We start from the raw sequence: 8955 nt of genomic DNA, 5'->3' as shown, positions 1-8955 counted from the left end.
AGACTAAACAAAGCTATCTGTGACAAAATAAAGGATAAGTAGGCCACTGCAATTCTAATGTGAGAGACGAATTCAAAGTTGCAGAGGTATTTAAAACACAGCAGAAAGCTGTTTTCCTAATCCAAGTATCTAATAAGTTCTGGAAGAATAAAACATGCAATTGAAAACACATGCCCAAACTGAATGTGAGGCTGCAAGGGGAAGGATGTTGTAGCAACCAGTGCTCGCAGTAACGCTGGAGAGAACTGACACAGCACAAAGGTGCTGGCACTGCTTATCAATAGGAAATTGCACGTGTGAAAATGCAGCTGCAAGATGAAGTCCTGCTAATGAAACAGAAGTTTCACTGAGCTTCTTAATTAGATCTACACTGGTAGCTTCTATGGCAGATTGGTTTCAGGCATTGGAAAGAAATGGGTAAAAAGTGAATTACAAGTAGATATTGGAGCTGAATACAACAAAAGCACAGCAAGCACTGTGCCCGAGGTTAAAATTCAAAGCTCTGCATATTTCAAATAACAAGATCAAAACGAGCCCATTTGGCAAAGCCACTCTGGCCTGCCTGCTAACAGATAGAAGTGTTGGAATCATGGAATGAAAAGTCCCAAGTGTGCTTGATTGAAGGGCAGTGTGCAAACGCAGATGATCAAATCAAATAGATAACCTATCTATGAGATTGAATTCTAGACTTCCTTTGAAAGAATTACCATGCAACATTGAAGAATACAGGGTGTATTAAAGGCGTTTAGAAATCCTTGTAATACTGAGGCAATTTCAAAGAGCTTGGGGAAAAAAGAAAAAAAAAACAGCATACCAAAGTTAAAATGAGTAGTTGCTTCCAGGCAGAGCCACACAACTAATGTAAGATGCAACCAGCAAAGAATGAGGAGATGACAAAACAACTTATTGACACCAAAAGCATTTTTTTGTCTGCTTAATTAAGGATGAATAAGTCCTATTAAAAGGATCTGCCTTTTTCTTTTCTTTTAATGATAATATACTTGGTTGGCAAAGATTTCTGCATTTCTTTAGCAGACTCAGAATGCCTTTTGATTTTATCCAGATTATGATGTAAAAAGCAATATTATTTGAATGTAACACATATTAAGTGGGCAGAAAACCAGAGAACTAATAGATCAGCATGGGAGACAGTCCTAACCTAAAGAGAAAGCTATCACAGAACCTCCAGCAGCTTTCCTAAAGATTACCACTGCTGTTTACTTCTATCAATATTTTGAGGTGGGGGATGATGGAAAAGAATGTACGTATCTTTGAATATAAATAAATTGTAAGAACACCTTGCTTTGACAAAATTACCAGGATCACATGGTAAAGGGCCACACACCTAATTCCAAGTTTGATTTTATGACAGAATGTGGATGTGGGGCAGCCTGTGTTTGAAAAGGTTTAAACCTGCAAAGGATTAGGAGAAAATCACAACCATGAATTCTGTATGGGAACTGCTGAATCACAGCCTGAACCTCTGATTGATCACCTGAGGCGAGCACTGAGTCAGCCATGGGGGCACAGGTGAAGGCAATTCACCTGTGCTGCTGAAAGGGGTAAAGCCTGGCTGCACCTCTCCTAGACCCATTTAAGAGCTGGCTACCAGGGAGAAGGATGTCCTTCTGGAGTTTCCTTCTTTGGAGTTTTACAGCAAGCTTGGGACAAAGGTAAGCGCTCTGTTTATTCTTTTTTGGTGTAATAACTTGCTTAACTAAACTCTGTTGTATATTTCATAATTATCTGCATATTCATTGCTTATACAAATTCCCAAGGCAATGCAGTAGCTCATAGGAGTAATTTAAATAGAGGTAGCAAGTACAGAGGTATTTTTAAATATTATTTAGCACACGTTGAATAATAAAATATAATTTTCCTGTGTAAAAGATACAGACAAATTGAGGAAGTAGCTGGAGAAGTGTTTAAAAAAAAGGAAACTATTTGTATTCAAAAATCTAAGATTTGTTTCATTGTACTCATGTACCAATTCTTCTAATTAGTTATTGCTAAATGTTGTACTGAAGGTCTCTGTGATGACATTGCTAAAAGCCTTGGGAAATGGAAAAGCTGCCAGAAAATGGCTTGTACTGAAATAGGCTGAGATCAACAGGTCACATGGGGCTGTAGCTAAACCAGATGCCTAATGCCATAGGATTTCCAGAGCATGCAGAGATTTTTAAAATCACAACTTGGTATCTGCTGGGTTGCAAACAGCCAGCACGACAAGGAAGTCACCAAAATAGATGTGTTAAAAAACAGGAGTTAATGAATGATATAAGCAAAAATGTTTGTGAAAGCTTCCTGGAAGTGTTTGCTCTGATACTGACTGCAGCTAGTGGCAGGGGTTAAAGAAAGGCTTTGGGGCTATGAGAGGGAAACAAGAGGAAAGGCCAAACGAATACCCATACAAAACTTCTGGAGATCTTTCCACGCTTACACGTTACAAATAGCAGAATATATGGAGTCAACTCGGGACTTTGCTTCTGCTCTGAAGCTGAACATTTGCTTTGGTGGTGGTGTGGCATGCCAGCAGGAGAGAAGCTGTGTGAATAGTGTGTCCCATCCATGAGTAAGTGAGTGGCCTGACATTAGCTAGGACAGCAGGAATGAATTAGTACAGTGACCCCGGGGAAGGCAACTGAAGATACAAACATGTTTCCAACTGCAAATATGGTTTAATAAATGACAAACCTTGAACCAATGTAACAAAGAATGTGAAGAAAATGGACGCTTCAGATTCCTCTACCAAAGCAGAAGGGCGTGTGAGTAATGCAGGAAATTCTCACTTGGGGAAAAGCATTATTAGTGTGTGATGTGCATGTGAACAGAGCTTCACGCTCAGATTATAAACAGTGAATGGAAGGAGGGAAGACAATTTAGTAATTATAATCTTGGCTAGAAGGGCTCAAATACACATGAATTGATGTACTGACTAAAAAGTACCAAGAATGCTGACAGGAGTGTGTCACAAAGTGCCAAATCAAATGCAATAATGGGATGAACTACCTCTTAAACACTTGTCTGCAATATCTAGGAATAAAAATAGTAACATCTGGGCAAACTCAGTGCAGCACATGCACTGTTCTGTTATCTTATGCAGATAGCAGTAAACCATCGCTGATAGCTTCTGAAAATCATAGACAATTCTTCAACTTGAAAGGTGTGCTGTCTAGCATGGAAAAAAGAAAAAATAAAAATTATTCTTTGAACCTTGTTATGATAGATAATTTCCAGTCTCCAGCCTAAAAATTTACATTGAATGTGAGCAATTCTGAGCAATATCTGTATATGGGTCAGCTTTTTGAATACAGAACACTACTAGGAGTGAATAAAGTGGTAGCAAATAATTTAAGGAAAAAGATCACTGTGCAACATGCAGAGAGACCTGCAGTAAGTAGCAATTAGCATAGATTAAAAATCCTAAAACATAGAAAGTTGAAAAGGGAAGATAAAGAGAAGAAGAAAATTTTAAAGATGATATGCATAAAAACAGTAAGAGAAAGGTTGAATTTATATTTAAAGAAAAAAAAATCCTTTCAACTGATACTAGCTGGATGTTTTAATTTGTATTTGGTAAGCAGAGTGACGTTTAGAGGGGTTTGGGGAAAAAAAGATGAAGCACTTTTAATAAGATTATTAACTGAAGAGGGTGCCTAATGGGATCAAGAAATAATCAGCAAATTTGCAGTTTTTAAAGAAGTGACTGGGGAGAGATCTGATGTTTGTTTGCAAGAAATCTTAGAATACTGGTGGAATTCCAAAAGGGAGTTTTTGCTTCTATTTTGATGTTTTACTACTATTCAGAAGGATAGAAAGAGGTGACCTGGTACCTGGGTTGATTAGCATGAGGCCAACATAAAAGAAAATCAAAACAAAGCTGACATGGTATTAATTTTAATAAAGAACAAAGGAAAGATGTAAAAGTGATGTGAGTCAACAATCTTTAAGAAAAAAATAGGTTTTAACATTGTACATTTGACTTATTTTGATGAGATTACAGGTTGAGTTTATAGATGTCTCAGTGTATGCTTTGTAAGGAATTTATCAGGGACACTGCATAATATAGTGACAATGTACAATAAGATTTGAATGTTGTGTGATAAGTAGGTTTGTCAAACAAAGAATTGAGTTCAAGATCACCAAGAGGAGTTGCCTGTGTTGAAAGCATTGTGACATGGGACTGCTGCAAACAAAAAGTAAGTTCATGCCCACTGTTGACCAAATGTGCATCAAGGGTTTGTGTATGTAGCACCTCATAGACCTTACAGACTGGGTGAAACATCCTAGAAAACAGAGATGGAGAAAAGCAAGATCATACTGGAGAAATGTGAGAACACAAGGTCCCATTGCAGTGCTGCAGAACTGCTTTCAGACAAGCGTGGTTCTTGGCTGCCTGTACAGGAAATGTTAAATAGAAATAAAAGACGAAACATGAATGACAGACTACTGCTGGAACAAATGCTAAGTACTCTCATACATGCTTTAAAAAGAGACTGTAAAATTGGGGATGGCGTAGAGGAAAGCCTCACTCAGATCAATGACTGAACAAAGTGCCTCTCACTAACAGGCCACACGAATCTGGTTCGCTCAGGTTGTCAGAGCAAAGGAAGCATGGTGGTTTATTACAGCATGCAAAATTCTTCTGTGGAAAGCACAGGGAAATAAAAGTTTAGATATTTAGCAAGCAGAACAGAAGGATAAACTGCCAAATGGTTTCTTTATCGAGGAAAAAAGCAAGGTGGGGTTTCTTTTTCCTGAAATCTTCTGTTCACTTTTGCCAGTGAGAGTGATTTGTAGTTGGTGTATACTACCAAGATTCCCCACATGTTGATATGCCAGATCACATCAGACACCTGTTTCAAAACTCTTTTACTGTCAAATGCATCATAATAAACTAGGGAAAAATCTAACAGTTTGTGACGTACGGACCAAGCTGTAGGTTTTTCTAGATTTGAACTGGCAGTTCATAAAATGAAATTGTAGTGAGTGTGGGAAACGATGAATCAGAGGCATACTTAAAAAGCATCAGTATGAGAAGACAACAGCAACTCTGCTTTCTTTTGGTATGGAAGATTGCAGTAGACATGACTCAAGTAGCACCCCTTGCTGAAGTGAGATGGTGTGCACACAGATGCTCAGCTTTACAACTTCTTGCCAAGAAGAGGCTGTTGTGAGAATCATGTTCCTGAATAAAAAGTGATTAGAGATATTAGAGTTGGTATTTTTGCCCTTGCTGGAGTTATACAGCGGTGATACAAAGCCATGCACCATGGTGCAGAAGTGTTACTCTAGCCAACTACTTAGATATTGAGAAGTATAAAATCAGACGTAGGAATACATTTTGTCTGGTAAAATATCTGAGCACAAACTTTGTATTAGGTACGGGCATCTTATGAGTTGCTTAATGTGCTGAAGTTGCATGCTGCTGCTGATCATCATTTGCTTCAAATCTCAGCTGGGATTTGGGTTTGGCAGGAGAATATCACTAGATATTCCCTACAACACTAGGCAGTTCAACAATAGTAATCAGTACAGTATCAACGTCTCTCATTCCCACACACAGACCTCGAAGAGCCCACACCAGATTCCCATAGGTGAATGTGGAGCAACTTTAGAAAATGAAAGTTGTGTTGCTCTTTTTCCTGCCCATCCTGCGCTACCAGCCTAGAAATACTTGGGCACATTATTTGAGATATGAGATGCCAACTGGAAGCCATTATAGTACAAAAATCAGTAGCTGTGTCAAAGACATAGGTGTGAACTGCGCTGTTGATATCGAGTGGGGAACTATAACTAATGATGCTATTGCATTTTTAACCTGGAGGATAGAAGTTAGATTTGTTGAAATGTGCTTAATGGCTGCAGGAGTGCGTGCCTTGTTATCAGACTTGGTTGCTCAGTATGGCAATATGATTGTTGTAACGCAACAACCTTTGTGATACAGATGGCATGCAGGCTTGCAAGTGGGAAGTTGAGTGCCAAAACAGAGGGAGAAGGGAATGGGATTGTGCACTCTGTGTTTTTGTATCTTGTAAGCAAGCATCAGTGGGTAGCAATGTACTGCTCAGGGCTGAGAACAGCAGAGACACATTGGCTTTTCCTCTCATCCAAATCCGCACTGCCACCAAACAAGGGATGTGTTAGGAACATCATTTGGAGCCAAACCAACCCCCATCATCTGGCTGAGCACTCTCCTGCCTTTGGAATAAGTCCCAGCCACATTACAGCTGGCTGCAAGGGAAGTATAAACACTGACAAATCTAGGTTTTTCCCTTTCTTTTTTTTCCTTCTCTTTTCTGTATGATTTTTCTACTTAATTTGTAGCTGTCAAAGGAGACAATCTGTGCTCCTTTCTAGCTGAAGGTTTAGTAAACCAGACCTTCTGGTTTTGGATTAAATTTTATTTCAGGTCATTTGTGGAAAGTGGTTTTGGAACCTATGACTCAATGTCTCCGCATTAGAGAAAGCTTCCCTTCCTAAAATACACAGGCTTGAGTAAATGTTAGAATAATTGTAATTCATTCCCAGGAGTGATTCACAGTCTATGTGAGTACAAGGCCACGTATTAATTGTGTGGACCTCGTAATAGTTACTTTATTTGCTCTGCAATTCATCTCGAATCCTGCAGCGCAACAGCAGTAAGCAAACTCTCCTAAGGAAGGAAAAATGTGTTTTGGGGTTAGTTAGGACTTTCAGAATCTGGTCAGAGACAAGCAAGGTGGAAAGTATAGCTGTAGCAGGGTGAAATCAAGTGGCGTTTTCAGGCTGGGACTTCTGGTGGAAATGGATGACATCTCTGGGTCTGCTTCTGGGGGCCAACTGTAAAGGATATCTGTGCTGTAATATTGTATTGCTGCTTGAGATGCGCATGGCAAAAGGGCAGTACTTCAAGGTAGGAAAGCAAAATGCAGAACAGGAAATGAAACAGTTCACCTTACAAATATTGATCAGAAATTTTTCCCTGCAGAAACCTGATGGCTGTGCTTCGAGGCATACCCAGGCACTGGGAATGGATGGCACCAGGGGCAGCCTCGGGCTGGCCACACTCCCTGGAGACACCTGGGAAGTCAGCACCACTTTCCATTCTCCCAAATTTATTTCCTTATTCATCAGAAGTCTAATCTTCTTCCGCTTTCATAAGATTTCTTTTTCCTTAAAACACTTTACGGGTACTTAGGGGGGGAGGAGAAGAAAGGGGAAGGGGAAAAAGAAAAACAGTTGCATCAAGGTGAGCTTGCAGTGACAGCTGTCTTTTATTCCTTCTATTTTTCCTAGCATAGACCTTCTGAGGATGCTTGTCAAGAACGAACCTCCTCCCCCCTGACTCTTCGTTTCTCTTTCAGAGCGACTTCTGATCTCAGAAATGTATTTTGTATGTTTGATGGATGAAGCGATCAATTTATTTTTTGACTGAGCGTTTTTGGTTAGGAATAAATTGTCGGCGGTCCTTTTTCCCTGTCCGGCTGTGTTATTTGTTTTCTTTTCTCCTCCCCCAAGGTAAATCCAGAGCGTCGTAATGGGATCTACATATACAGTATGTGGCGTTTAAGTAAGACGTTTTATCAAGCATCTTTAAATCTGCACTCAGCCTCATTTAACCTCTAAAATTACTCTTAACAGACGACCTTCATTAGCCAAATTGGAAGGAACGTGTTCTCTGTTTTAAACAGCGCCGATGAACACCCTTTCCTCTGGAGCAGAAGGGGGATCTGAGGCGGGATGCAGCCACCTCCATACCCCTGCACTGCTCGGGCACGGCGTGCCCTTTAGCATACGGCCCCGCGGGACGGCTTGCAGCGGCTGATCCGCTCGGAGGGGTGCGGGATCCGTGCCCCCAGCCGAGAGATGCCCTCGTTGCCTCGTGAGCGGGCAGAGCTTGCTGAGCGAGCGCTCGCCGTCCACGCTCCCGGGTTGCCTGTCCCAGAGGACGCCAATTAAAGGCACTAATTGGACAGCAATACATCAAAGTCCGCCGCTGAGATCGGCTTCTCTGAGCTCCGGGGGTCCTGTGGGCAGGCTTTTGTTGTAGAGAACAGCGATGCCCCGGATTCCGGTGTAGGTACACGGCCACGCTTGCATCCACCCGCCCCAAATCCCTATGACTTCCCCGGGGGTGGATGCCGCCCCCCGGCCCCGCTCCCTTTGGGGCAAGATGCGGGAAAACCTCACCCCGGGGCCGGCTCCGCACGCACCCTTCCTGGAAAGAGAGGCGCGGGGCCGGAGCGGTCCTTCTCACAGCCCGGACACCGCCCGGTGCTGCCTTCCCTGTGCATTGGCAGCGGGTGTCCATCTGAGCTCCCGGCTTTGGGCAACAGCCTGGGTCTTCATTCCGAACGGTTTTAGAGTTTCAGGCTCGTCTGTATCTGTAAGTCTTCAAAAGGGCAGAATGAAAAAATGACAGAATACTCGATGCGGAGCTGACGGCAGGGATGGAGTTGGGCGGTTGTCCCCTTTCCACCCCCCCCTGCAGCTCCCTTCCTCCCTCCGAGGATGCGCCGGGAGCGAGGAGGAGGCTCATCATTTACTGCCCACGGAGGCATTTGTTTTTCATTTTGCAAACGCTTCCCTCTAAGTAATTGTTCCTGTTAAGAGCGTGTACCTTTCACCGGGCTCCGCCGCACTATAAATAATCCCGATGAAGATGCAAGGATATGACTTTCACAAGATTGGACAATTGATTAAAACTGTGACCTGCAATTGCGAATAATCTTGGAAGGCTATTTAAACAGATGAAGGCCTAAATTGTCTTGCTTGTATCTGAATTAATTTCTCATTCATCATCATTATGGAGTGATTGGTTCTATTCAGGCTCTGCAGCCTGCTGGAACGAAACTGGATTTAAATGAGACTGTAACACAATTTAAATGCTCTCCGGCTTTAACGAGGCCAATCGAGCAGCTGCAATAAATACAAATATTTTTCTAAACAGCCTTGTTTTAAATAATTACTTAA

General features: G+C 41.7%; 1 long non-coding RNA gene across 1 annotated transcript; it reads left to right on the top strand.

The window, feature by feature from the left end:
• Positions 1-1459: 1459 nt before the first annotated feature.
• On the top strand, positions 1460-8955 carry LOC128085965 (uncharacterized). The gene is made up of 3 exons (XR_008209182.1): positions 1460-1673; positions 6971-7537; positions 7624-8955. It is a non-coding gene; the product is annotated as an uncharacterized LOC128085965 (long non-coding RNA).

Source organism: Tympanuchus pallidicinctus, unplaced genomic scaffold (genome assembly GCF_026119805.1).
Source record: "Tympanuchus pallidicinctus isolate F22 unplaced genomic scaffold, pur_lepc_1.0 scaffold3, whole genome shotgun sequence".
Classification (NCBI taxonomy): Eukaryota; Metazoa; Chordata; class Aves; order Galliformes; family Phasianidae; genus Tympanuchus; species Tympanuchus pallidicinctus.
This window is presented reverse-complemented; position numbering and strand designations above follow the sequence as displayed.